The 24,718-nt window shown below is 44.3% G+C and overlaps 1 long non-coding RNA gene across 1 annotated transcript in view; it reads left to right on the forward strand.

The window, feature by feature from the left end:
* The first annotated feature begins 2,510 nt into the window (after positions 1-2,510).
* LOC140723861 (uncharacterized) overlaps positions 2,511-24,718 on the forward strand; it is a 33,920-nt gene continuing 11,712 nt past the window's right edge. Inside the window, exons 1-2 of the long non-coding RNA XR_012097987.1 lie at positions 2,511-2,618; positions 17,149-17,333. This is a non-coding gene — a long non-coding RNA (uncharacterized lncRNA). The remainder of the gene's footprint in view (positions 2,619-17,148; positions 17,334-24,718) is intronic.

Genomic DNA, 24,718 nt, shown 5'->3' on the forward strand with positions numbered 1-24,718 from the left:
TTAACCACATGATCGACCTGTGTAGCCATTTTCAAGAATCAATGAACTTGGACCCCAAGCTCTCTCTACTCAGCAACACTGTTATGGGTTTTGCTGTCTTCTTGCATTTACCCGACCAAGGTGCAACACCTCTTATTTATCTGGGTTAAATTCCATCTGCCGTTTCTCAGCCCATTTCTGCATCTGATCTACATTGCGCTGTATTCTCTGCCAGTCTTCCACACGATCAGCAATTCCACCAATCTTGGTATAGCCGCAGACTTATGAACGCACCCATCCACATTTTCATCGAGGTTATTAATGTACATTACAATCAGCAGATGTCCCAGGACAGATCCCTGCAGAACACCAGTTCTGATCCAAATAGCCAATTCGTCACGGACCCCGTGCATCTAAATCTTCTGGATTAGCCTCCCATGAGGGTATTTGTCAAACACCTCATTAAAATCCACATAGACAACATCCACTGCCCTATCCTCTTCAATCTCTCTCATCACCTTGTCAAAAAATCCCTGTCAAGTTGGTAAGACACGACCTGCCATTCACAAGGCTATGCTGGCTCTCCCGAATTAGGTGATGGGGTTCCAAATGCTCGTATATCCTACCCCTAAGAATTTCCTCCAGCACTGTCCCTACAACTGATGTGAGGCTCACCACTCCATAGCTCCCAGGATTTTCCCTTCGTCCCTTTTAAAATAGAGGTACAATATTAGCCACTTGCCTGTCCTCCGGGACCTCGCATGTACCTAGAGAGGACATGGAGATGCTGATCAAGCCCCCAGCGATCTCGTCTCTTGCTTCCTTCAATAACCTAGGGTAAATCCTGGGGACATAGCCATCTTATTGCATCATTAGGAGGCTTCGTTAGCCTCTAAGTGCCCAAGCATGTTTACACACTCACCACTGAAATGCAGGTCCTCCACCTCCTTTGGTAAAAGCCAAAGCAAAGTGTTCGCTAAGTACCTCATTCACTTTCTCCACATCCAAGCAAATGTCGTTTCACCCCCCCCCCCCCCCCCCATCATTGAGTGGCCCTACCGGCTCCCTAGTTATCGTCTTGCTCTTGATGTATTTATAGAATGCCTTAGGATTCATCTTAATCCTCATTGCCAGGGACTTTTCATGGCCCCTCCTGGATTTCCTAATTCCCCTTGTTTCTGGTTTCTTTATCATCCTCGTGCTTCGTTTGATCCGAACTTCCAAAGCTTTATATGCTTTTCCTTTTCCTTCTTGACTAAATTCTTCACTTCTCTGGACATCCAAGTTTTTCTTATGTTTCCATCCCCATCCTTACGTCTAACAGGACCACACCTTTCCTGCACCCTTGGTCTTTAAACAGTCTCCATGTGTCTGATGTGGACTTGCCAGAAAAAAGATGTTCCCAATTAACTCTACTTAGTTACTTAAATCCCCTCGTAATTTGCCCTACTCCACTTTAAATCTCTCCCGCAAGGACCATACCGATCCTTATCTATCACTGTCCTGACAGTTAAGGAGTTGTGGTCACTGTTCCCTAACTGTTCACTGACTGAAAGGTCAGACACCAGGCCAGGATCACCACCCAACACCACGTCCAGTACAGCCCCTCCTCTCGATGGACCGTCCACATATTGATTTAAGAAACCCTCCTGGATGCACTTAACAAATTCTGCCCCATCTAACCCCAGTTTACATGAGGGAAGTTGAATCCTCCATGACAACAACCCCATTATTTTTACCCATTTCCTTAACCTGATTACATACAGGTGTGCCCCGTTTTTTGAATGTTCGCTTTATGACACCTCGCTGTTACGAAAGACCTACATTAGTTACCTGTTTTCACTAACAGAAGCTGTTTTCACTGTTAGGAGAAAAGGCAGCGCACACCCCGAGCAGCCAGGCTCCTCCCCAGAACTGCATTCTAGCCGGCATTGCTGAAACACGTGCCTGTGAGCATCTGTGCTTTATGTCGATCTATTTTGTGCATCCGTTAGCGAGATGAGTTCTAAGGTATCGGAAAAGCCTAAATGAGCGCGTAAGGGTGTTACACTTAGTGTAAGACCAGACATAATAAAGCGTTTCGATCGTGGTGAGCGAAGTAAGGACATAGTGAGTTTGGCTAAGGGTTTGTGGAAGTTGACAAAGATGATGATGAAGAGGTTTTGGCATCCCATGACCAAGAACTGACAGATGAAGAGGAAAAGGATAACAATTGAAGCCAAATGCAGTAGCGAATGACCCCAAAGTGAAGTCATCCAGGAACTGAATGTGAAGCAATTGCGTGAGATTTTCACTGCGTTTGGCAACGCTGCAATGATTGCAGAAAAGTATGACTTTAATTTTGAAAGGGTACGTAGGTTTAGGGCATATTTGCAGGATGGTTTGAGTGCTTACAAAGAAATGTACAATAGAAAAATGCTCGAGGCTAAGCAGTCAAGCATCCTGTTTTTCAAGCCTTCCACAGTAGACGACGAACCTCGACCTTCGACATTGAGGCAGGGAGACATAGAAGAAGATGACATGCCTGCCCTGATAGAAACATGACGATGAGATGACAACCCGGTCTCCTAAACACCCCAACCTCAGATGACTCGGCCTAACACACCATCATCAGTGTGCTCACTGTCTTCCCAATTCCGGTAAGTGAAACTACACTGGATGTACATTATTTCTACTTCATATTGGTTGTGTATTTTTATGTGTTATTTGGTATGATTTGGCAGCTTCATAGCTTAAAGGTTACTGGAAAGAGTGCTTCTACCGAGAGCGCTTGTGTCGAGTGTTTCTACCGAGAGCGCTTGTGTGGAGTGCTTCTGCCGAGAGCGCTTGTGTGGAGTGCTTCTGCCGAGAGCGCTTGTGTGGAGTGTTTCTACCGAGAGCGCTTGTGTCGAGTGTTTCTACCCAGAGCGCTTGTGTCGAGTCTTTCTGCCGAGAGCGCTTGTGCCAAGTGTTTCTACCGAGAGCGCTTGTGCTAAGTCTTTCTGCTGAGATCGCTTGTGTGAGATTTTTACTACGGTGGACAGTGCTTCAATAATTGCAGAAAAGTATTCCTACTTTATCTACGCTGTGTATTTATCAGATCATTCCTGTTTTTTACTATATGTTACTGTTATTTTAGGTTTTATATGTTATTTGGCATGATTTGGTAGGTTATTTTTTGGGTCTGCAAACGCTCACAAATTTTTTCCATGTAAATAAATGGTAATTGCTTCTTCACTTTACGACATTCAAACATACAAACCGTTTCATAGGAACGCTCTACCTTTGAATAGCTGGGGAAACCTGTACCTGTTCCTCAGTGTCCCGGTGGCTATTGGGGGTGTCTGCAGTACAAACCCATCTGTGTGATTGAACCCTTCCTATTACTGAATTCTACCCAAATGGACTCGGTCTCTGACCCCTCCTTTATATCTCCTGAGAGCAGCTGTGACACTGTCCCTGAATAGGAGAGCCACTCCCCCCTCGCCAATGACCACCTCTTTTACCTCCACCTCTACCTTTTTTAAATCTTCGAAAACCGGATACATCAATCACCCATTCCTGCCCCTCTCTCAATGGCTACAACATTGTAGCTCTACGTGCTGATCCATGTTCTAAGTTCATCACCCTTACCCATAATGCTCCCAGAAATAAAATATACACACTTCAAAGTATCGGACCTATCATACTTGCTTGTTTGATTTAACTTTCCACTACTTTCCCGGATATGTACCATCCAATCCAATCCTTCCCTTACTGACCGGGGCTCTGGTTCCTAGAAAAACTAGTTTAACTCTCCCGAGTAGCATCTGCTAACCTCCCGCCCAGGATATTAGTTCCTCTCCAGTTCAGGTGCAACCCGTCCCTCCTGTACCGGTCACCCCTTCCTCAGAAAAGGCTCCAATGATCCAAGAACATGAAACCCTGTCCCTGCACCATCTCCTCAGCCACTCATTCATCCGTGCTATCACCCCATTCCTACCCGCACTAGCCCGTGGCACTGGGAGTAATCAGGAGTTTACCACCTTGGAGGTCCTCCTCTTCAGTAACTTCCTAACTGTATACTCACTGCAGAGGATCTCTTTCCCTTTTCTACCTACGTCATTTGTTCCAATATGCACCACAACCTCTGGCCATTCCCCCTCCGATTTGTGAGTATCCTACAGCAGCTCTGATAAATCAACGACCCTAGCACCCGGGAGGCAAAACATCACCCTGGTGTCTCTGGTGCTGTTCCGCTATTCAAGAAGGGATCCAGGGATAATCCTGGAAACGATATGCCGATGGATCTCACGTCAGTGGTCGGGAAGTTACTGGAGATAATTCTCAGGGGGAGGATTGAAGAGCATTTGGAAAACCATGGGCTAATTAGGGCGAGCAGGCATGGGTTTGTGTGGGGCAATACTAACTTGATTGATTTTCTTGATGAGGTGACGAGGGTGATTGATGAAGATAGAGCTGTGGATGTCGTCTACGTGGATTTTAGTAAGATGTTTGTCCCTCACAGGAGGCTGACCTGAGTATTAGGATGCAAAGGATCCATGGTGAACTGGCTGCTTGCATTCAGAACTGGCTTGCCCATAGAATACAGGATTGTGGTTGAAGGGACTTACTCTAGTTCCACAGAGTGTGGGAACAGTTCAAGGATGTGGCTAGTGAAGTTATCCCCTTTGATGGTTGAGTGGTAATAACTACCCCTGAACCTGGTGGTGTGGGCCCTGAGGCTCCGGTATCTTTTTTGGACGGCAGCAGCAAGAAGGGAGCAAGATCTGAGAGGTGGTGTTCCTGAGGGCAGAGACTGCATATTTCCTACAACAGCGTTTCATGTAGATGTGCTCAATGGTGGGGGCGGGGGGCTTTACTCGTGATGGACTGGGACATATCCACTACACTTTGTCGGATTTTCCGTTCAAGGATGTGACGCAGTCAGTCAAAATTCTCCCCACTGCACATCGTTACTAGTTTATTATCAGGTCTATTATCACTGACATACAGTGCTGTGCAAATGTCTCAGACACATGTATATATCTCAAGATGCCTAAGATTGGATAGTATGTATTTGTCAATGTGGAGTGGAGAGTGAGTTTGTAAATCTGGCAGGAGTAAAGGACGTTGGGAATGGCGATGGGTGTGGGACAGGTGGCAGAGAGGAGGTGCCAGGGCTGGGGGTGGCGTGATTACAGTCACACCCAGCCCTGAGACACCAAGCAAGGTCATTTGAATCCAAACAGTTGGTTTAATGAATATTACAGAATTTCTCCCTGGTGCTTCCACTCCCTTCCTCTTTTCCCAACCATGACTCTCCTCTCCCTGCCCCATTCCCCCTCTCAGTCCACAATAGAGATCCATATCAGAATCAGGTTTATCGTCACTCACATATGTCAGGAAATGCGTATTTTTCTTTGCGGCAGCAGGACAGCACGATATGTAAAATTACCACAGCACTGTGCAGAAGTCTTAGGCAATCTAGCTAAGTATATGCACCTAAGACTTTTGCACGATACTGTAGTCTTTTTGCCAAGGCACACCCTTCCTAATTGAAACACTGGTTCCATCGGCTGCGTAAGTCTCGGGAAGACAATATCCGGCCCTGCCAAGCGTGGAAGATTAAAGCGCAAGCCCACCCCGAAACCCCACTGTTTGTGTGTATGCTGCGTGATTCATTACCCTGTTACAAGTCAGGACCACGAAATAATGGACAGTACACTGCATACAATTAAACGAGTTTGCTTTATAATTCTTTATTTGACCAAAGGGTTAGTAAAGAAAAAGCAAAGGGCCCATTTTCTTGAAACAGTCCAGGTTGGAGCTCCTGGTTTCCCTTTGCCATCCCCTTTTGATCTCCCCAAGCTCCAGGTTGAGTCCTATGACCTCTTCTCTCTGGCATCTTCTCCCTTCATCCCCCACCGAACAAAAGACCCCGCTCACACACAACACGACAAAAGACACTCCCTTCATTGGACAGCACTGACTTCTTTCTCCCTTTACCTCTCTCGTTGTTCACCATCTACTCCCAGAATTCTGCACTCTGGGTGTAACCACCTGCTCAAAAGTCTTATCTATTGATTGCTCTGCATCCCAGATGATCCTTCCTTCATCCAGCTCCTTAATGTGGTCTTTCAGGAGTTGGAGTGAGCTGGACTTCCTGCAGGTGTGGTCATCAGGGACACTGTCAGGTTCCATGAATTCCCTCATCCAACAGGGGGAGCATTCCTCTGCCATATCTGCCATCCTGTCTGCTCTGTACTATGGGCAACCGAGACCAAATCAGCAATAATGAAAGGAAAAACCTACCCTTCTTACCTGTTTCTTTGGCCTCAACTTCTTCTCGTTGAAGCCTCTTGAGTCAAAGTCTCTAAGTTCCCACTCTGACACTAGCCCCCGCTCCAACGATGGCTGCTCTGCTAGACCCTATCTTCCTTTCATGGTTTAAAAGATACGAAAAACCCTCACGCAAGGAGAAGGAGCTCATCACGTTTGGTGGCGCTCTGCTTGCCTCCTGCTGCTCTGCTGCCTCTGATGCTTCCCTGGCTACTGTTCTTGAGGCATCGCCTTTCGAGGTTGTCCTCGGTAATAGGAAGGCTAGTACTCGTGCTGGGGATGGCTGGGTTTACAACTTGCTGCAACTTTCTGAACCTGTGGCACCATCATACCAGATAGTGATGCCACCATTCAGAATGTTCACCATGGTGCGTGAGTCGAAACTTGTTAGCGGACTGGATTTGTGCAATGAAACAGATTTGATTAGAGAGCTTAAGGTAAGGGAGCTTTTAGGAGACCGTGATCATAATATGGTAGAATTCACCTTGCATTTTGCGAAGGAGAATCTAAAGTCAGTATTTCTGTGGAGTAAGGGGCACGAGAAAGGAGCTGGCCAAAGTTGATTGGCAGGGATGATGGCAGAGCAGTAATGGCTGGAGCTTTGGGCAGTAATTTGGAAGGCTTGGGATAGGTGCATTTCAAAGATGTGAGAGTACGTAGGGAGGATGAGGCTACTGGTGGAAAGGGAAGTCAAAGACAGCATTAAAGTAAAAGAGAGGGCATTAATTCGTGGGAAGCTGGAGGATTTTAAAGACAAAGTGAAGACAATAAAAAAAAGCAAGAAGAAAAGATGAAACATGAAGGTTAATTAGCCAATAATATAAAGGACGATACCAAAAGCTTTCTCAGAAATAGAAAGAGTAAAAGAGAGGCAAGAGTGGAGAATGCCCTGGAGAGGTAGTAATGGGGACAAAGAAGGTGGCCAAACTCAATAAGTACTTTGTGTTAGTCTTCATTGTGAAAGACACCATCGGAGCACCAAATTAGAGTGTCGGGGCAGAAGTGAGCGTAGTTGCTCAGGTGCTTGGGTAGCTGAAAGGCCTGAAAGTTGATAACTCATCTGAACCAAATGTACGACATTCCAGTGTTCTGAAAGAGGTAGCTGAAATGATTGTAGAGACACTAGATTCTGGGATGGCTTTGGAGGACTGGAAAATTGCAAATGTCACTCCACCCTTTAAGAAGGGAGGGAGGCAAAAGACAAGAAATCTTTTTGTTTTAATTTATTTTTTATATTGAAATTCATCATCAAACAAACATTTCCATAAGATGTATTTCAGACATTGTACATATATATCATATAATCATATATATCAAAAATCTCCACAAAGTATTTATCTGAGGTATACACTTACAGAAAAGAGTGGAAAGAAAAAACATGCAAAAGGAAAGAACTATGTACCAGAAAGGAGTGATTTTTTTTTACAACAGATTCATTGATATGTGAGAATAAAATCTGGCTTTTATGTAGTTAAAACCATTTTTCCCAGTATAAATCAAATTGTTCCAGCTTATGATTAACAGATGCTGTTATCTTCTCCATTTTGTAAATGTCCATTGTAATTTCCATCCATGTATTTAAAGTTGGGCTCTCCTGTGATAACCATTTCCTAGTAAGAGTCTTTTTACCAGCCACCAACAGTATATTCATTAAATATTTATCTCTTTTCAACCATTCTTGAGGTATATATCCAAAATATATGGTCTTACTCTCTCAGGGTATTTCACATTTAAAGATGTCTTGTAGGGCATTGTGTATCCCCCTCCAATAGTTTTTGATAACAGGGCAGTCCCAAAAAATATGATAATGATTTGCATTTTGATTTCCACAATTTCTCCGGCAAACAGGGAGGTTAGTATCATAATAGGATTTCTTTTTTTATATATTTTCATTCAATTTTTAAGATAATTACTTAGAATGAATAGAATAATAGAATAGTAGAGTATAATATCAGCCCTCCCCCCCTCCCCTTAACCCTTTCCCCCTTAACATCCCCATCTGGGAAAAAAAGAAAAAAAAAGAAAAGAGAAAAAGAAAGAAGAAAGAAAGAAAGATTGCCTGGAGTATCGGAAGATCCCCACATGCTCCATGGAATTCAAAATAACTTTTATATATATATTTCTTTCCCCAAATGGCTAATAACTTTATCTTCAAAGGGCCTATATATTTAATCCTATCTTTTGTAAATAAGGATGCCAAATTTTCAAAAATGTCATGTTCATTTCTTAAATTATAAGTAAGTTTTCAAGTGGAATGCAGCTAAAAATTTCATTATTCCAACGGTCCATAGTTAAGTATGAATCTGATTTCCAAGTTACTGCAATAGCCTTTTTGGCTACTGCCAATGCAATTTTTGTAAATTTTTTCTGATATTTGTTCAATTTAAGTTTCGGTTTTATCCCTTCAATATCACCTAGTAAAAATAATATTGGGTTATGTGGAAGTTGTGTTCCAATAATTTGTTCCAATAAAACTCTTAAATTTATCCAAAAAGGTTGAATTTTAAAACAAGACTGACCAAGTAGAATGTAAAAAAGTACCAATTTCTTGATTACATTGAAAACATTGATCAGATAAATTTGGGTTTAATCTATTTATTTTTGTGGTGTAATATATAATTGATGTAAAAAATTGTTTTGTACTAATCTAAGTCAGACACTTATTGTATTTGTAATACTGTCAAGGCATAGTCTTGACCAACTTATTTCATCAATTTTAATATTCAAATCAGTTTCCTATTTTTGTCTTGACTTATGAATTCCTTGTTTAATTGCCTGTTTTTGAATCAAATTGTACATACGAGAAGTAATTTTTAAAATTTTTCCTTTTTGAATTAAAATTTCTATTTCATTAGGCTTCGGCATTAACATTGTTTGACCCAGTTTATCTCTTAAATAAGCCCTTAATTGGAAATAACAGAAAAGAGTGTTATTTGATATTTTATATTTATTCTTTAGTTGATCAAACAACATCAATTTACCTCCTTCAAAACAGTCAACTATATGTCTAATCCCTTTTTGAAACCAGTTAAATAAAAGTTGGTTATCCATTGTAAAAGGAATGAGTCTATTTTGAAATAGGGGTCTCTTTGCTAATAAAGATTTCATTGTCTCATCGTCAACATTTATCTTATTCCATAAATGAATCAAATGTTTTAATATAAGAGATTCTTTCTTTTCCCGTATCCATTTGGATTCCCATTTATATATAAAATCTTCTGGTATATTTTCTCCTATCTTATCTAACTCTATTCTAATCCATGCCGGTTTATCTTCATCAAAAAAAGATGCAATAAATCTAAATTGATTTGCTTGAGAATAATTCTTAAAATTTGTGAGTTGTAACCCTCCTAGGTCAAATTTACATGTCAATTTTTCCAACAATATTCTTGACATCTTACCTTTCCAAAGAAACTTCCTCAAACATTTATTCAACTCTTGAAAAAACTTCTGCAATAGTTGTATTGGTAATGTTTGAAATAAATACTGTAATCTGGGAAATATATTCATTTTTACAGCATTAACTCTACCTACTAATGTTATTGGTAACATCATCCATTTCTCAAGATCTTCTTGAATTTTTTTCAATAATGGCAAATAATTTATATAAATTCTTTGTCGTTATCAACTCTTATACCGAAATATTTTATACCATTTATCGGCCATCTAAATTGAGTTACTAATCAATATTGACTATAATCTCCTTTAGTAAGGGGTAAAATTTCACTTTTATCCCAGTTTACTTTATACCCTGATATTTTCCCATATTCTTCCAATCTAAAAGATAATTTATGCATAATAGGATTTCTGAGAGGGTGTAATAAAATATCTTATCAAGTTTTTCCATCCAAACTCCCTCCATTTCTGTGAACTGGAACACTTCCATTGATCCCTCCATATTGTTGTCCATTCTTCCTCAGATATAATTATCCCTCCTCCCTTCTCCCATTTTGTTTTAATGTATGAAGTTGAATGTGTTTTAAGATTTGACAACCCCTTATACATGCTTGAAATGATTCTACTACTATTATCTGAATTATATGCTTTTCTAAAGAGCTCTATCGAGCGTGTATTTGCCTTGGTTACATTTTTAAGCGTCTTATTAACGTATTGTCGCATCTGTAAATACCGATTTTAAAAATCTTGTTTTTCTAATAAGAGTTTCTCTTTAAGCATTTCAAAACTGAACAGTGTTCTTTCTTTTATTGTGTTGCAAAGAACTGTTATTCCTTTAGCTGTCCAGTCCTTAAATCTAGCAGCAATTTATTTGGTGTAAAATCTGAGTCATATGCACACCATTTAAGAATATCTCCCTCCAGATTATATTCTTTTATAGTAGTTCTCCATATTTTAAGAGTCAATTTCACCCATGGGTTATCAATAGTATTTATGTACCTTTGCAGGTTGTTATCAGCCAAAATTGCTTGTATGGGGATGGGAAGTACACACTCCTCAATGTTTTTCCATTGAGCGTCATATGATGGGTTGCACCAACATATCACAGCTCTCAACTGTGCTGCAAAATAATCTCTAAGAGAAGGTAGGCCCCATACCCCCTATTCCTTTGCTAATTGCAAAGTTTTGAGACGAGCTCTAGGTCTTTTACCCTGCCAAATATACTTTGATAGCATCTTGTTCCATTCATTGAATTGATTTTAATTAATCTCTATTGGTAGGGTCTGAAAGAGATATAATAGTCTGGGCAGTATATTCATTTTAATAGACTCAATCCTTGAACTAAGACTGAAAAAAGGAATCAGATTCCATCTTGCCACATATTCCTTAATTTTTTTATATAAAGGCTGATAATTATATTCTGATAATTTTGCCAAATCTTTTGGCATAATGATGCCCAAATATTTGAAAGACTCTGTGTGCCATGCCCAGGGGTATCGACTTTCAGTTTCTCTCGGTGAAAAGACAAGGAATTATAGGCCAGTTAGCCCAACTTCAGCGGTTGGTAAGATGCCCATTATTAAGAATGAAGGTTTGGGGTACATGCAGCAGATGATAAAATAGGCCATAGTCAGTATGATTTCCTTGAGGGGAAATCTTGCCTGACAAATCTGTTGGAATGCTTTGAGGGAAAAAAAATCAGGCAGGATAAACAGTGGATGTTGTTTACATATTCAGAAGGCCTTTGACAAGAGGCTGCTTAACAAGATAAGAGCCCATGGCATTGCAGGAAGGGTACTGGCATGGATAGAAGAATGCCTGACTGGCAGGAAGCAAAGAGTGGGATTACAGGGGCCCTTTTCTGATTGGCTGCCAGTGACTAGTTGTGTTTCACAGCGGTCGGTGTTGGACCGATTCTTTGGACTTTATACTGTACGTCAGTGATTTGGATGACAGATTTGAGAGCTTTGTGAATGATAGAGAGGAAGGTAGTGTTGAGGAAGCGGGCTGTCTGCAGAAGGACATATACAGATGAGGAGAATGGGGAAAGAAGTGGCAGAGAGGATACAGTGTGGGGAAGACTAGAATATAAAAGCAAGGAAGAAATGCTGAGGCTTTATAAGGCATTTGTCAGACTGCATTTGAAGTATTGAGTCGTCTTGGGTCCCTTATTTAAAAAAGGATTCACTGGCATTGAAGAGGGTCCGAGGGAGGTTCATGAGCGTGATTCCGTGACTGAAAGGGTTAATGTATTGGGACAAATGATGTTTTTGGGTAGCTACTCCCTGGATTTTACAAGAATGAGGAGGATCTCAGTGAAACCTATCAAAGATTGGAAGTTCTGGATAGAGTGGTCATGGAGAGGATGTTTCCTATAGTGGTCAAGTCTCGGACTGAGGGCACAGCCTCAGAATAGAGGGACGTCCATTTAGAACAGAGACGAAGAGAATGGTCATTAGAATTCATTTCAACAGATTGCTCTGGAGACCAAGCCATTGGGTAAATTTAAAGAGAAACTTTTGTTCCGAGTGACCTGTTTTTACAGATTCCTCCTAAATAATTTACACTGATTTCTGTAGGATGAGTTTGGATAGAAACACTGCACAGTTTAATCATGTCTCGATCTGACAGCATGTTTACAACAGGAAACTCACAGGTTGAGAACAAAGGGCTGTTCATTTCGCTCATGCAGGTATCACATGTTGAAAGCCACAGATGCAAATTCACCCAGAGACCGAACTGAGAGGAGTTCCTGGAATAGGGTGTTGAGCTGATCCGGAGAGTGAGACAGAAAGGTGGGGGGGGGGGGTGAGGTGAGAGAGGGTCAGAGAGATGCCCATGTAGTTTGTGGGACTAAATATTCAGTCTCTCTGCAAAACTTTCCAAATTATTCACTCTGCTTCTGTGGCCATTACAGTTCCAATAGGAACATCCCTCTGGTTAACTCTGCCCAGTTCTGTTCTCCTGTTTGCCACCGGATGCAAACAGACTGAGAACAGAGGGGTTTTCACATCATAGACACAGGTCACATTTGGTGAAAGGTCACAGGGTGAAACATGAGGCATCAATGCTATGTGAGGTATTGGGGAGAGGGGGATGGGGAGAGACAGAAAATGAAAGAGTAGAGGTGAGCAAGGTAGAGAGAGAGAGAGTTACAGAGTTACACAACACCGAAACATGCCGTTTGGCCCACTGGGTACATGCTGACCATCAAACACCATTGACACTCATCCTACACTAATCACACGTTATTGTCTCCACATTCCCCCAGAGACAGTTTTCTGTGGCCATTTAATCTACCAATCATTGAAACCAGGACACCCTGCTCTGGAGTTAACTCCTGAGGCCCCTCCATCTCATTATACAAAAAGACAACACACTAGGAGCAGAAGATGTCCCTCAGCCTCTCAATATTGATCTGCCCCAGTCCCACAGCAGTACACAAGAACAGAGAGCCTGTTAAAAGTGGTAGATGCAGTCCAGTCCATCACAGGAAAAGCTCTCCCACCATTGAGCACATCTACAAGGAGAGTTGGCACAAGAAAGCAGCCTCTGTCATCACGGACCCCCCTGCCCACCACCAGCCAGACCATGCTCTCTTTGCTCGTTGCTGCCATTGTGCAGGAGGAACAGGAGTCTCAGGTCCCAAACCACCAGGTCAAGAACAGTTGTTACCCTTTAACCAGGCTGCTGAACCAGCGTGGATAAGTTTACTCACTTCAATACTAAACTGATTCACTTTCAAGGACTCCACAGCTCCTGTTCTCGGTATTATTTATCTATGTATCTATCTATCCACAGTGCCTTGAAAAAAGTATTCAGCCCCCAGTCGTTTGTTCACATACATTAACGAGTATTGCAACCATGGGGTTTGATCAAGTTAACTGTGATTTTTAAAAATTATTTGTGAATCACATGCTCCTTCCCCCCCCACAATAGAGCCCAAACAACAGGGGAAATTGTAAGGCATGGAAAACCTAAAAGTTCAAAATCTGAAATGTCAGCAGTTCAAATGTATTCACACCCCTTTGCTCAGTACTTAATTGAATCACCTCTCAGAGCAATTACAGTGAGTATTCTCTTTGAATAAGTCTCCATTAGCTGTGGACAGCGTGATGGAGCGAGATTTGCCTGTTCCTCCCTGCAAAATTGCTCAAGCTGTGCCAGGTTAGCTGGGGAGCAACGGTGTACAGCAATCTTGATTTCTTGCCAGAGATGTTCGATCAGACTAAGGTCAGAGCTCTGACTGGGGCACTCAAGGACATAGAACGTAGAACAGTACAGCACGGGAACAAGCCCTTCAGTCTACAAGTTAAAAAGCAAATCAAATAACACCCGAACACTCATCCCTCCATATCTCTCCATCTTCCTGACATCCATGTGCCTATCTAAACATCTCTTAAATGTATTTGACTCTACCACCTCACCAAGCAGCTCATTCCAGGCATCTACCACTCTGAGTAAAAAAACTTATCCCTCATATCCCCCTTGAACCTACCCCCTTTCACCTTCATTGCATGCCCTGTGGTACGTGACATTTCAACCCTGGGAAACAGAAACTCCCTGTCCACTCTACCTCTGCCTCTCATAATCTAATAAACCTCTATCAGATCTGCACTCAGCCTCAGTCGCTCCAGAGAAAACAATCCAAGTTTATCCAATCTCTCATGATATCACATGCCCTCTAAACCAGACAGCGTCCTGGTAAACCTCTTCTGCACCCTCTCCAAAGCTACAACATCCCTCCTATCCTTGCTGAGCATCCACGCTCCATTTGACAGAAAAAGCAGGATCTCCCGGTGGCCACACATTTTAATTCCACTTCGTATTCCTATTCAAACTTGTCCATCCATGATCTCCTCCACTGTCATGATGAGGCCACACTCAGGTTGGAGGAGCAACACCTTATATTCTGACTAGGTAGCCTCCAACCTGATGGCGTGAACATCGATTTCTTGAACTTCCAGTAATGCCCTCCTGACGTTTGAACTCAAGGCCTTGACTAATAAAAGCAAACATTCCATCAGCCTTCTTAACCACATGATCGACCTGTGCAGCCATTTTCAAGAATCAATGAACTTGGACCCCAAGCTCTCTCTACTCAGCAACACTGTTATGGGTTTTGCTGTCTTCTTGCATTTACCCGACCAAGGTGCAACGTCTCGCATTTATCTGGGTTAAATTCCATCTGCCGTTTCTCAGCCCATTTCTGCATCTGATCTACATTGCGCTGTATTCTCTGCCAGTCTTCCACACGATCAGCAATTCCACCAATCTTGGTATAGCCGCAGACTTAGGAACGCACCCATCCACATTTTCATCGAGGTTATTAATGTACATTACAATCAGCAGATGTCCCAGGACAGATCCCTGCAGAACACCAGTTCTGATCCAAATAGCCAATTCGTCACGGACCCCGTGCATCTAAATCTTCTGGATTAGCCTCCCATGAGGGTATTTGTCAAACACCTCATTAAAATCCACACAGACAACATCCACTGCCCTATCCTCTTCAATCTCTCTCATCACCTTGTCAAAAAATCCCTGTCAAGTTGGTAAGGCACGACCTGCCATTCACAAGGCTATGCTGGCTCTCCCGAATTAGGTGATGGGGTTCCAAATGCTCGTATATCCTACCCCTAAGAATTTCCTCCAGCGCTGTCCCTACAACTGATGTGAGGCTCACCACTCCATAGTTCCCAGGATTTTCCCTTCTTCCCTTTTAAAATAGAGGTACAATATTAGCCACTTGCCTGTCCTCCGGGACCTCGCATGTACCTAGAGAGGACATGGAGATGCTGATCAAGCCCCCAGCGATCTCGTCTCTTGCTTCCTTCAATAACCTAGGGTAAATCCTGGGGACATAGCCATCTTATTGCATCATTAGGAGGCTTCGTTAACCTCTAAGTGCCCAAGCATATTTATACACTCACCACTGAAATCCAGGTCCTCCACCTCCTTTGGTAAAAGCCAAAGCAAAGTGCTCGCTAAGTACCTCATTCACTTTCTCCACATCCAAGCAAATGTCGTTTCACCCCGCCCCACCCCCCCCAATCATTGAGTGGCCCTACCGGCTCCCTAGTTATCGTCTTGCTCTTGATGTATTTATAGAATGCCTTAGGATTCATCTTAATCCTCGTTGCCAGGGACTTTTCATGGCCCCTCCTGGATTTCCTAATTCCCCTTGTTTCTGGTTTCTTTATCATCCTCATGCTTCGTTTGATCCGAACTTCCAAAGCTTTATATGCTTTTCCTTTTCCTTCATGACTAAGTTCTTCACTTCTCTGGACATCCAAGTTTTTCTTATGTTTCCATCCCCATCCTTACGTCTAACAGGACCACACCTTTCCTGCACCCTGTGCATTTGGTCTTTAAACACTCTCCATGTGTCTGATGTGGACTTGCCAGAAAAAAGATGTTCCCAATTAACTCTACTTAGTTACTTAAATCCCCTCGTAATTTGCCCTACTCCACTTTAAATCTCTCCCGCAAGGACCATACCGATCCTTATCTATCACTGTCCTGACAGTTAAGGAGTTGTGGTCACTGTTCCCTAACTGTTCACTGACTGAAAGGTCAGACACCAGGCCAGGATCACCACCCAACACCACGTCCAGTACAGTCCCTCCTCTCGATGGACCATCCACATATTGATTTAAGAAACCCTCCTGGATGCACTTAACAAATTCTGCCCCATCTAACCCCAGTTTACATGAGGGAAGTTGAATCCTCCATGACAACAACCCCATTATTTTTACCCATTTCCTTAACCTGATTACATACAGGTGTCCCCCGTTTTTTGAACGTTCGCTTTACGACACCTCGCTGTTACGAAAGACCTACATTAGTTACCTGTTTTCGCTAACAGAAGGTGTTTTCACTGTTAGGAAAAAAGGCAGCGCACACCCCGAGCAGCCAGGCTCCTCCCCAGAACTGCATTCTAGCCGGCATTGCTGAAACACGTGCCTGTGAGCATCTGTGCTTTATGTCGATCTATTTTGTGCATCTGTTAGCAAGATGAGTTCTAAGGTATCGGAAAAGCCTAAATGAGCGCGTAAGGGTGTTACACTTAGTGTAAAACCAGACATAATAAAGCGTTTCGATCGTGGTGAGCGAAGTAAGGACATAGTGAGTTTGGCTAAGGGTTTGTGGAAGTTGACAAAGACGATGTTGAAGAGGTTTTGGCATCCCATGACCAAGAACTGACAGATGAAGAGGAAAAGGATAACAATTGAAGCCAAATGCAGTAGCGAACGACCCGAAAGTGAAGTCATCCAGGAACTGAATGTGAAGCAATTGCGTGAGATTTTCACTGCGTTTGACAACGCTGCAATGATTGCAGAAAAGTATGACTTTAATTTTGAAAGGGTACGTAGGTTTAGGGCATATTTGCAGGATGGTTTGAGTGCTTACAAAGAAATGTGCAATAGAAAAATGCTCGAGGCTAAGCAGTCAAGCATCCTGTTTTTCAAGCCTTCCACAGCAGACGACGAACCTCGACCTTCGACATTGAGGCAGGCAGACATAGAAGAAGATGACATGCCTGCCCTGATGGAAACATGACGATGAGATGACAACCCGGTCTCCTAAACACCCCAACCTCAGATGACTCGGCCTAACACACCATCATCAGTGTGCTCACTGTCTTCCCGATTCCGGTAAGTGAAACTACACTGGATGTACATTATTTCTACTTCATATAGGCTGTGTATTTTTATGTGTTATTTGGTATGATTTGGCAGCTTCATAACTTAAAGGTTACTGGAAAGAGTGCTTCTGCCGAGAGCGCTTGTGTCGAGTGTTTCTACCGAGAGCGCTTGTGTCGAGTGTTTCTACCGAGAGCGCTTGTGTCGAGTGTTTCTACCGAGAGCGCTTGTGTGGAGTGTTTCTACCGAGAGCGCTTGTGTGGAGTGCTTCTGCCGAGAGCGCTTGTGTCGAGTGTTTCTACCGAGAGCGCTTGTGTGGAGTGCTTCTGCCGAGAGCGCTTGTGTCGAGTGTTTCTACCGAGAGCGCTTGTGTCGAGTGTTTCTACCGAGAGCGCTTGTGTCGAGTGTTTCTGCCGAGAGCGCTTGTGTCGAGTGTTTCTGCCGAGAGCGCTTGTGTGGAGTGTTTCTGCCGAGAGCGCTTGTGTCGAGTGTTTCTACCGAGAGCGCTTGTGTCGAGTGTTTCTACCGAGAGCGCTTGTGTCGAGTGTTTCTGCCGAGAGCGCTTGTGTGGAGTGCTTCTGCCGAGAGCGCTTGTGTGGAGTGTTTCTGCCGAGAGCGCTTGTGTGGAGTGCTTCTGCCGAGAGCGCTTGTGTCGAGTGTTTCTACCGAGAGCGCTTGTGTCGAGTGTTTCTACCGAGAGCGCTTGTGTCGAGTGCTTCTGCCGAGAGCGCTTGTGTCGAGTGCTTCTGCCGAGAGCGCTTGTGCCGAGTGTTTCTACCGAGAGCGCTTGTGCCGAGTGTTTCTACCGAGAGCGCTTGTGCCGAGTGTTTCTACCGAGAGCGCTTGTGTCGAGTGTTTCTACCCAGAGCGATTGTGTCGAGTGTTTCTACCCAGAGCGATTGTGTCGAGTGTTTCTACCAAGAGCGCTTGCGCCAGGTCTTTCTACCGAGAGTGCTTGTGTGAGATTTTTGCTACGGTGGACAGTGCTTCAATAATTGCAGAAAAGTATTCCTACTTTATCTACGCTGTGTATTTATCAGATCATTACTGCTTTTACTGTATGTTACTGTTATTTTAGGTTTTATGTGTTATTTGGCATGATTTGGTAGGTTATTTTTTGGGTCTGCAAACGCTCACAAATTTTTTCCATGTAAATAAATGGTAATTGCTTCTTCACTTTACGACATTCTGGCTTACAAACCGTTTCATAGGAACGCTCTACCTTTGAATAGCGAGGGGAAACCTGTACCTGTTCCTCAGTGTCCCGGTGGCTATTGGGGGTGTCTGCAGTACAATCCCATCTGTGTGATTGAACCCTTCCTATTACTGAATTCTACCCAAATGGACTCGGTCTCTGACCCCTCCTTTATATCTCCTGAGAGCAGCTGTGACACTGTCCCTGAATAGGAGAGCCACTCCCCCCTCGCCAATGACCACCTCTTTTACCTCCACCTCTACCTTTTTTAAAACTTCGAAAACCGGATACATCAATCACCCGTTCCTGCCCCTCTCTCAATGGCTACAACATTGTAGTTCCACGTGCTGATCCATGTTCTAAGTTCATCACCCTTACCCATAATGCTCCCAGAAATAAAATATACACACTTCAAAGTATCGGACCTATCATACTTGCTTGTTTGATTTAACTTTCCACTACTTTCCCGGATATGTACCATCCAATCCAATCCTTCCCTTACTGACCGGGGCTCCGGTTCCTAGTAAAACTAGTTTAACTCTCCTGAGTAGCATCTGCTAACCTCCAGCCCAGGATATTAGTTCCTCTCCAGTTCAGGTGCAACCCGTCCCTCCTGTACTAGTCACCCCTTCCTCAGAAAAGGCTCCAATGATCCAAGAACATGAAACCCTGTCCCTGCACCATCTCCTCAGCCACTCATTCATCCGTGCTATCACCCCATTCCTACCTGCACCAGCCCGTGGCACTGGGAGTAATCAGGAGTTTACCACCTTGGAGGTCCTCCTCTTCAGTAACTTCCTAACTGTATACTCACTGCAGAGGATCTCTTTCCCTTTTCTACCTACATCATTTGTGCCAATATACACCACAACCTCTGGCCATTCCCCCTCCGATTTGTGAGTATCCTACAGCAGCTCTGATAAATCAACGACCCTAGCACCCGGGAGGCAAAACATCACCCTGGTGTCTCTGGTGCTGTTCCGCTATTCAAGAAGGGATCCAGGGATAATCCTGGAAACGATATGTCGATGGATCTCACGTCAGTGGTCGGGAAGTTACTGGAGATAATTCTCAGGGGGAGGATTGAAGAGCATTTGGAAAACCATGGCCTAATTAGGGCGAGCAGGCAATGGGTTTGTGCGGGGCAATACTAACTTGATTGATTTTCTTGATGAGGTGACGAGGGTGATTGATGAAGATAGAGCTGTGGATGTTGTCTACGTGGATTTTAGTAAGATGTTTGTCCCTCACAGGAGGCTGACCTGAGTATTAGGATGCAAAGGATCCATGGTGAACTGGCTGCTTGCATTCAGAACTGGCTTGCCCATAGAAGACAGGATTGTGGTTGAAGGGACTTATTCTAGCTGGAAGTGTGTGTTGACTGGTGGTGTTCTGGGATCTGTAAGTTGCAGTTTTATGAAACACTCATTAGGTCGCATCTGGAGTATTGTATACAGTTCTGGCCGCCTCATTATTGGAAAGATGTCGAGGCTTTGGAGAGGGTGCAGAAGAGGTTTACCAGGATGTTGCCTGGATTAGAGGGAGGGCATGTGCTATTACAAGAGGCTGAATAAAGTGGGGTTGTTTCCTCTGGAATGCAGAGGCAGAAGGGAGATCTGATAGAGGTTAATAAGATTATGAGAGGCACAGACAGGGTAGACAGAGAAACCTTTTTCAAGGGCTGAAACATCTAATACCAGAGAGCATGCATTGAAGGTGAGAGGGGGTTATTTCAAAGGAGAGGTGAGGAGCAAGTTTTTTGTACAGAGTGATGGGTGTCTGGAATGTGCTACCCGGGGTGGTGGGAGAGGCAGAAATATTAGAGACTTTTAAGAGATGTTTAGATAGGCAAATGAATGTGAGGAAAATGGAAGATATGGACAATGTGCAGGCTGAAGGGATTAGCTGGGTTGGCATTTGATTACTAATTTATCTGGTCTGGCATGACATTGAGGGGCCGAAGGGCCTGTTTCTGTGCTGTACTGTTCTGTGATTGAAGAAATCCCTGACCCTGACACCAGGGAGGTGATGAACCTTGCTGTCAGCTACAGAATTACTCACGGTTCTTGTCACTGATGATTCCCCACGGTTCGTGCTCGCCGTGGACTTTGCCCTCCCCTGCTCATGATCAGAGACAACATGATGGGCTGTTCCTCCCAACAGTATGGAAAGCTGCACGACTCTTGGAGAAGGAAATGGCCAGAGGGGACTCCTACCTGCATTTACAGCCCTTCCTGGTCCTCGCCCATCTCCATCCTGATGTGCTGCTCTGTCAGGTCAGCATTTCAATGGATGTTTGTTCCTTCCCCTCAGGACTTGAGGCAGTGTGAGTCTCCCTGAGAGGGTGTCCAGTCACAGTGTGTCCCTCACATGCTTACGGGGGGGGGGGGGTGGGGGTGGGGGGGAACAGTAAGAGGACTGCCACAGGCTCAGGTTCCAGATCATCAGGCACTCCCTTGTTGGCTAGACAGATACAGGAGTAGATAATGAACTGCCAGTCAACTCCAACAGATCAATGGATTAGAAACATAGAATCATAGAAAACGTACAGCACAATACAGGCCCTTTGGCCCACGAAGTTGTGCCGAACATGTCCTCACCTTAGAAATTACATGGCTTACCCATAACCCTCTATTTTACCAAGCTCCATTTACCTATCCAAAAGTCTCTTAGAAGACCCTATCGTATCCGCCTCCACCATAGTTGCCGGCAGCCCATTCCACGCACTCACCACTCTCTGAGTAAAAAACTTACCGTGACATAGTCCTAGTACCTAGTCCCCAGCACCTTAAACCTGTGTCCTCTTGTGGCAACCATTTCAGCCCTGGGGAAAAGCCTCTGACTATCCGCACGATCAATGCCTCTCATCATCTTGTACACCTCTATCAGGTCACCTCTCATCCTCCATCGCTCCAAGGAGAAAAGGCCGAGTTCACTCAACCTGTTCTCATAAGGCACGCTCCCCAATCCAGGCAACATCCAGTATTCTTGTGAATACTGTCCTCGACATATTCTCCAATGCACAGCCCAGTGGCCAACTCTTGACACCTTTCGGGCCTGAATTATTTGTCCTGTGGCTGCTCTTTCTCTCACCCTCTCTGTCCTTTGCAGTCCCAGGGCAGAGAGAAAGCCCAGGGCATCTTGTGGGCACGGGTACTTCAGAGGCAGTCGGAGGACATACTGTGGAGGCTTCATCCCTAAGACAATATGGGGGTAGGTCAGAAATAGGACAAGGGCAAACACTGATGGGACTATATTATTGACCTCCCAATAGCCAGCAGGAAATAGGGGAAGAAATATGTCAGCATACTGTGGGAAGATCAAAACACAACAGGCATTGTTGTGTTAAAACAACACACGCAAAATACTGGAGGAACTCAGCAGCCCAGGCAGCATCCATGTGGGAAAAAACAGTCAACGTTTCAGGCGGAGACCCTTCATCAGGAGAGGAGAAAGAAGATGAGAAGACAGTAAGAAAGTTGATGGGGGGGGTAACGGGCTGAAGAAACACAAGGTTGTAGGTGATAGGTGAAACCAGGAGTGGGGGTTGTGAAATAAAGAACTGGGAAGTTGATTGGTGAAGGAGGTAAAGGGCTGGAGAATGGGAATTTGATAGAGAGGAGGGAAGGGGGAAGAGCAGCAGAGGGAGGTCAGGAGATGAGGTGAGAGAGGAAAGTGGGAATGGGGAATGGTGACCGAAAATTACAGCAAGGCAGGAGGATGGGTGTTGTCTTGATGTTAGTGAGGGAACAACAGTGATTTTTCCCTTCAAGTGAAACAGCTCCCTGGCAGGTTGTCAGCGGCCTCCAACGAGAAGTTGAACAGATATCAGCCGCCGACAAATGCAGTCCAAACTGCTGGGAAAAACTCCAAAAGAGGCCTCCGCACTAAAACGGTCACTCACTGAGATGTTCAGATCACCCTCCGCACCTCGTCCAATGTATCTGTAACGTGATTCAGCAATTTCTCTCAGCTCAATCAGAACACCTCCATGCTGTGTCTGACCCTAGAAATGTGTGACTGCTCATTTTGGAGGGGATTTTGCTCGGTGTCTGAACCTGGGATTGTGTGATGGAGTGGTGTGGAATGAGCTTCATCGATCATGGAAAGTGTGATGGGAAAGAGTGTCGCCCTCTCCCGACCGGAGACACCACCTTAATACAATACACATGGTTATCGCAGTGGTACTGGGTGATTTCAAACTTCGAAGCCTGTTCAGAGTCTGTCCAGGTCAGACCTGTGCAGAGGACGCAGGTTTGAGCTGTCGCCCCTTCCCCCATTCCTCCATATTCCTGCCTGGACTGTCCCAGTACAATCACGTGGCTGGGAAATCTCACCAGCACCTCTGCTTCCTCAGGTGGCTCAACAAGAACCTGTCCCAGGCTCAGCAAGTAGGCACAACGCCAAAGAAAGGACAGCGCCACCTTTACTTAGGAGTTTGTGAAGATTCGACCTGACATCTAAAACTCTTAGTAAAGATGTGCAGTGGGGAGAATTTTGACTGACTGCATCGCATCCTTGAACGGAAAATCCGACAAAGTGTAGCGGATATGTCCCAGTCCATCACGAGTAAAGCCCCCTGCCCCCACCATTGAGCACATCTACATGAAACGCTGTTGTAGGAAATATGCAGTCTCTGCCCTCAGGAACACCACCTCTCAGATCTTGCTCCCTTCTTGCTGCTGCCGTCCAAAAAAGATACAGGAGCCTCAGGGCCCACACCACCAGGTTCAGGGGTAGTTATTACCACTCAACCATCAAAGGGGATAACTTCACTAGCCCCATCATTGAACTGTTCCCACACTCTGTGGACTCACTTTCAAGGAATCTTCACCTCATGCTCTCTGTACTTATTGCTTGCTTACTTGTTATTATTCCCCTTTTTTGTGTTTGCACAGTGGTTGAAAGCCCAAGTTGGTGCAGTCTTTCACTGATTCTATTAGGGTTATTATTCTATATGGACTAATTGAGTATGCCCACAAGAAAGAAAATCTTAGGGTTGTATGTGGTGATGTGTATGTACTTTAATAATAAATTTGCTCTCAGCTTTGAAATTCCACACATCGCCTCTGACCGTCAGTAATTTTTACTGATGCCCCACAGAAAGTATCCTCTCCAGATGCGTGCATTTCGGTGATGGGGGCAAGTGGAGTTAAGTGAAGATATTCCCTATGGTTCAAGAGACTGCAGCTGTTCCTGAACTCAAATCTGTATTCAGATGACATTTCTTTGTTTAAACTTTAGAACAGTTTGGTGACAGGGGCCAGGCAGTCCTCCTCGTGCATAAGTAAATCAAGTGTGATGGAGAAACGTGAGTGAGTTTTCAGAGTCCAGTTCATCGACAAGATGGGATCCTTTCCCACAACTATTTTAAAACCAGTAGAATTATGGTCATTGGACCCAAAGTGCCTGCGGGCAGACACTTCCACCACTTGCCCGTCCTTGTCCCACAGGAGGAGGTCTAGCGTTGCATTCTCTCTGTGTATTGACGGAAACTATCAGACTCTGAATCAGGTTTATGATCACTGACAAATGTGCAAATGTCTCAGGCACATGCATATATCTCAAGGATGCCTAAGATTGGATAGTATGTATTTGTCAATGTGGAGTGGAGAGTGAGTTTGTAAATTTGGCAGGAGTAAAGGACGTTGGGAATGGCGAGGGGTGTGGGACAGGTGGCAGAGAGGAGGTGCCAGGGCTGGGGGTGGCATGGTTACAGTCACACCCAGCCCTGAGACACCAAGCAAGGTCATTTGAATCCAAACAGTTGGTTTAATGAATATTACAGAAATTCTCCCTGGTGCTCCCACTCCCTTCTTCTTTTCCCAACCATGACTCTCCTCTCCCTGCCCCCTTCCCCCTCTCAGTCCACAATAGAGACCCATATCAGAATCAGGTTTATCGTCATTCACATATGTCATGAAATGCGTATTTTTCTTTGCGGCAGCAGGACAGCACAATATGTAAAATTACCACAGCACTGTGCAGAAGTCTTGGGCAATCTAGCTAAGTATATGCACCTAAGACTTTTGCACGACACTGTAGTCTTTTTGCCAAGGCACACCCTTCCTAATTGAAACACTGGTTCCATCGGCTGCGTAAGTCTCGGGAAGACAATATCCGGCCCTGCCAAGCGTGGGAGATTAAAGCGCAAGCCCACCCCGAAACCCCACTGTTTATGTGGATGCTGCGTGATTCGTTA

Source organism: Hemitrygon akajei, unplaced genomic scaffold (genome assembly GCF_048418815.1).
Source record: "Hemitrygon akajei unplaced genomic scaffold, sHemAka1.3 Scf000142, whole genome shotgun sequence".
NCBI lineage: Eukaryota > Metazoa > Chordata > Chondrichthyes > Myliobatiformes > Dasyatidae > Hemitrygon > Hemitrygon akajei.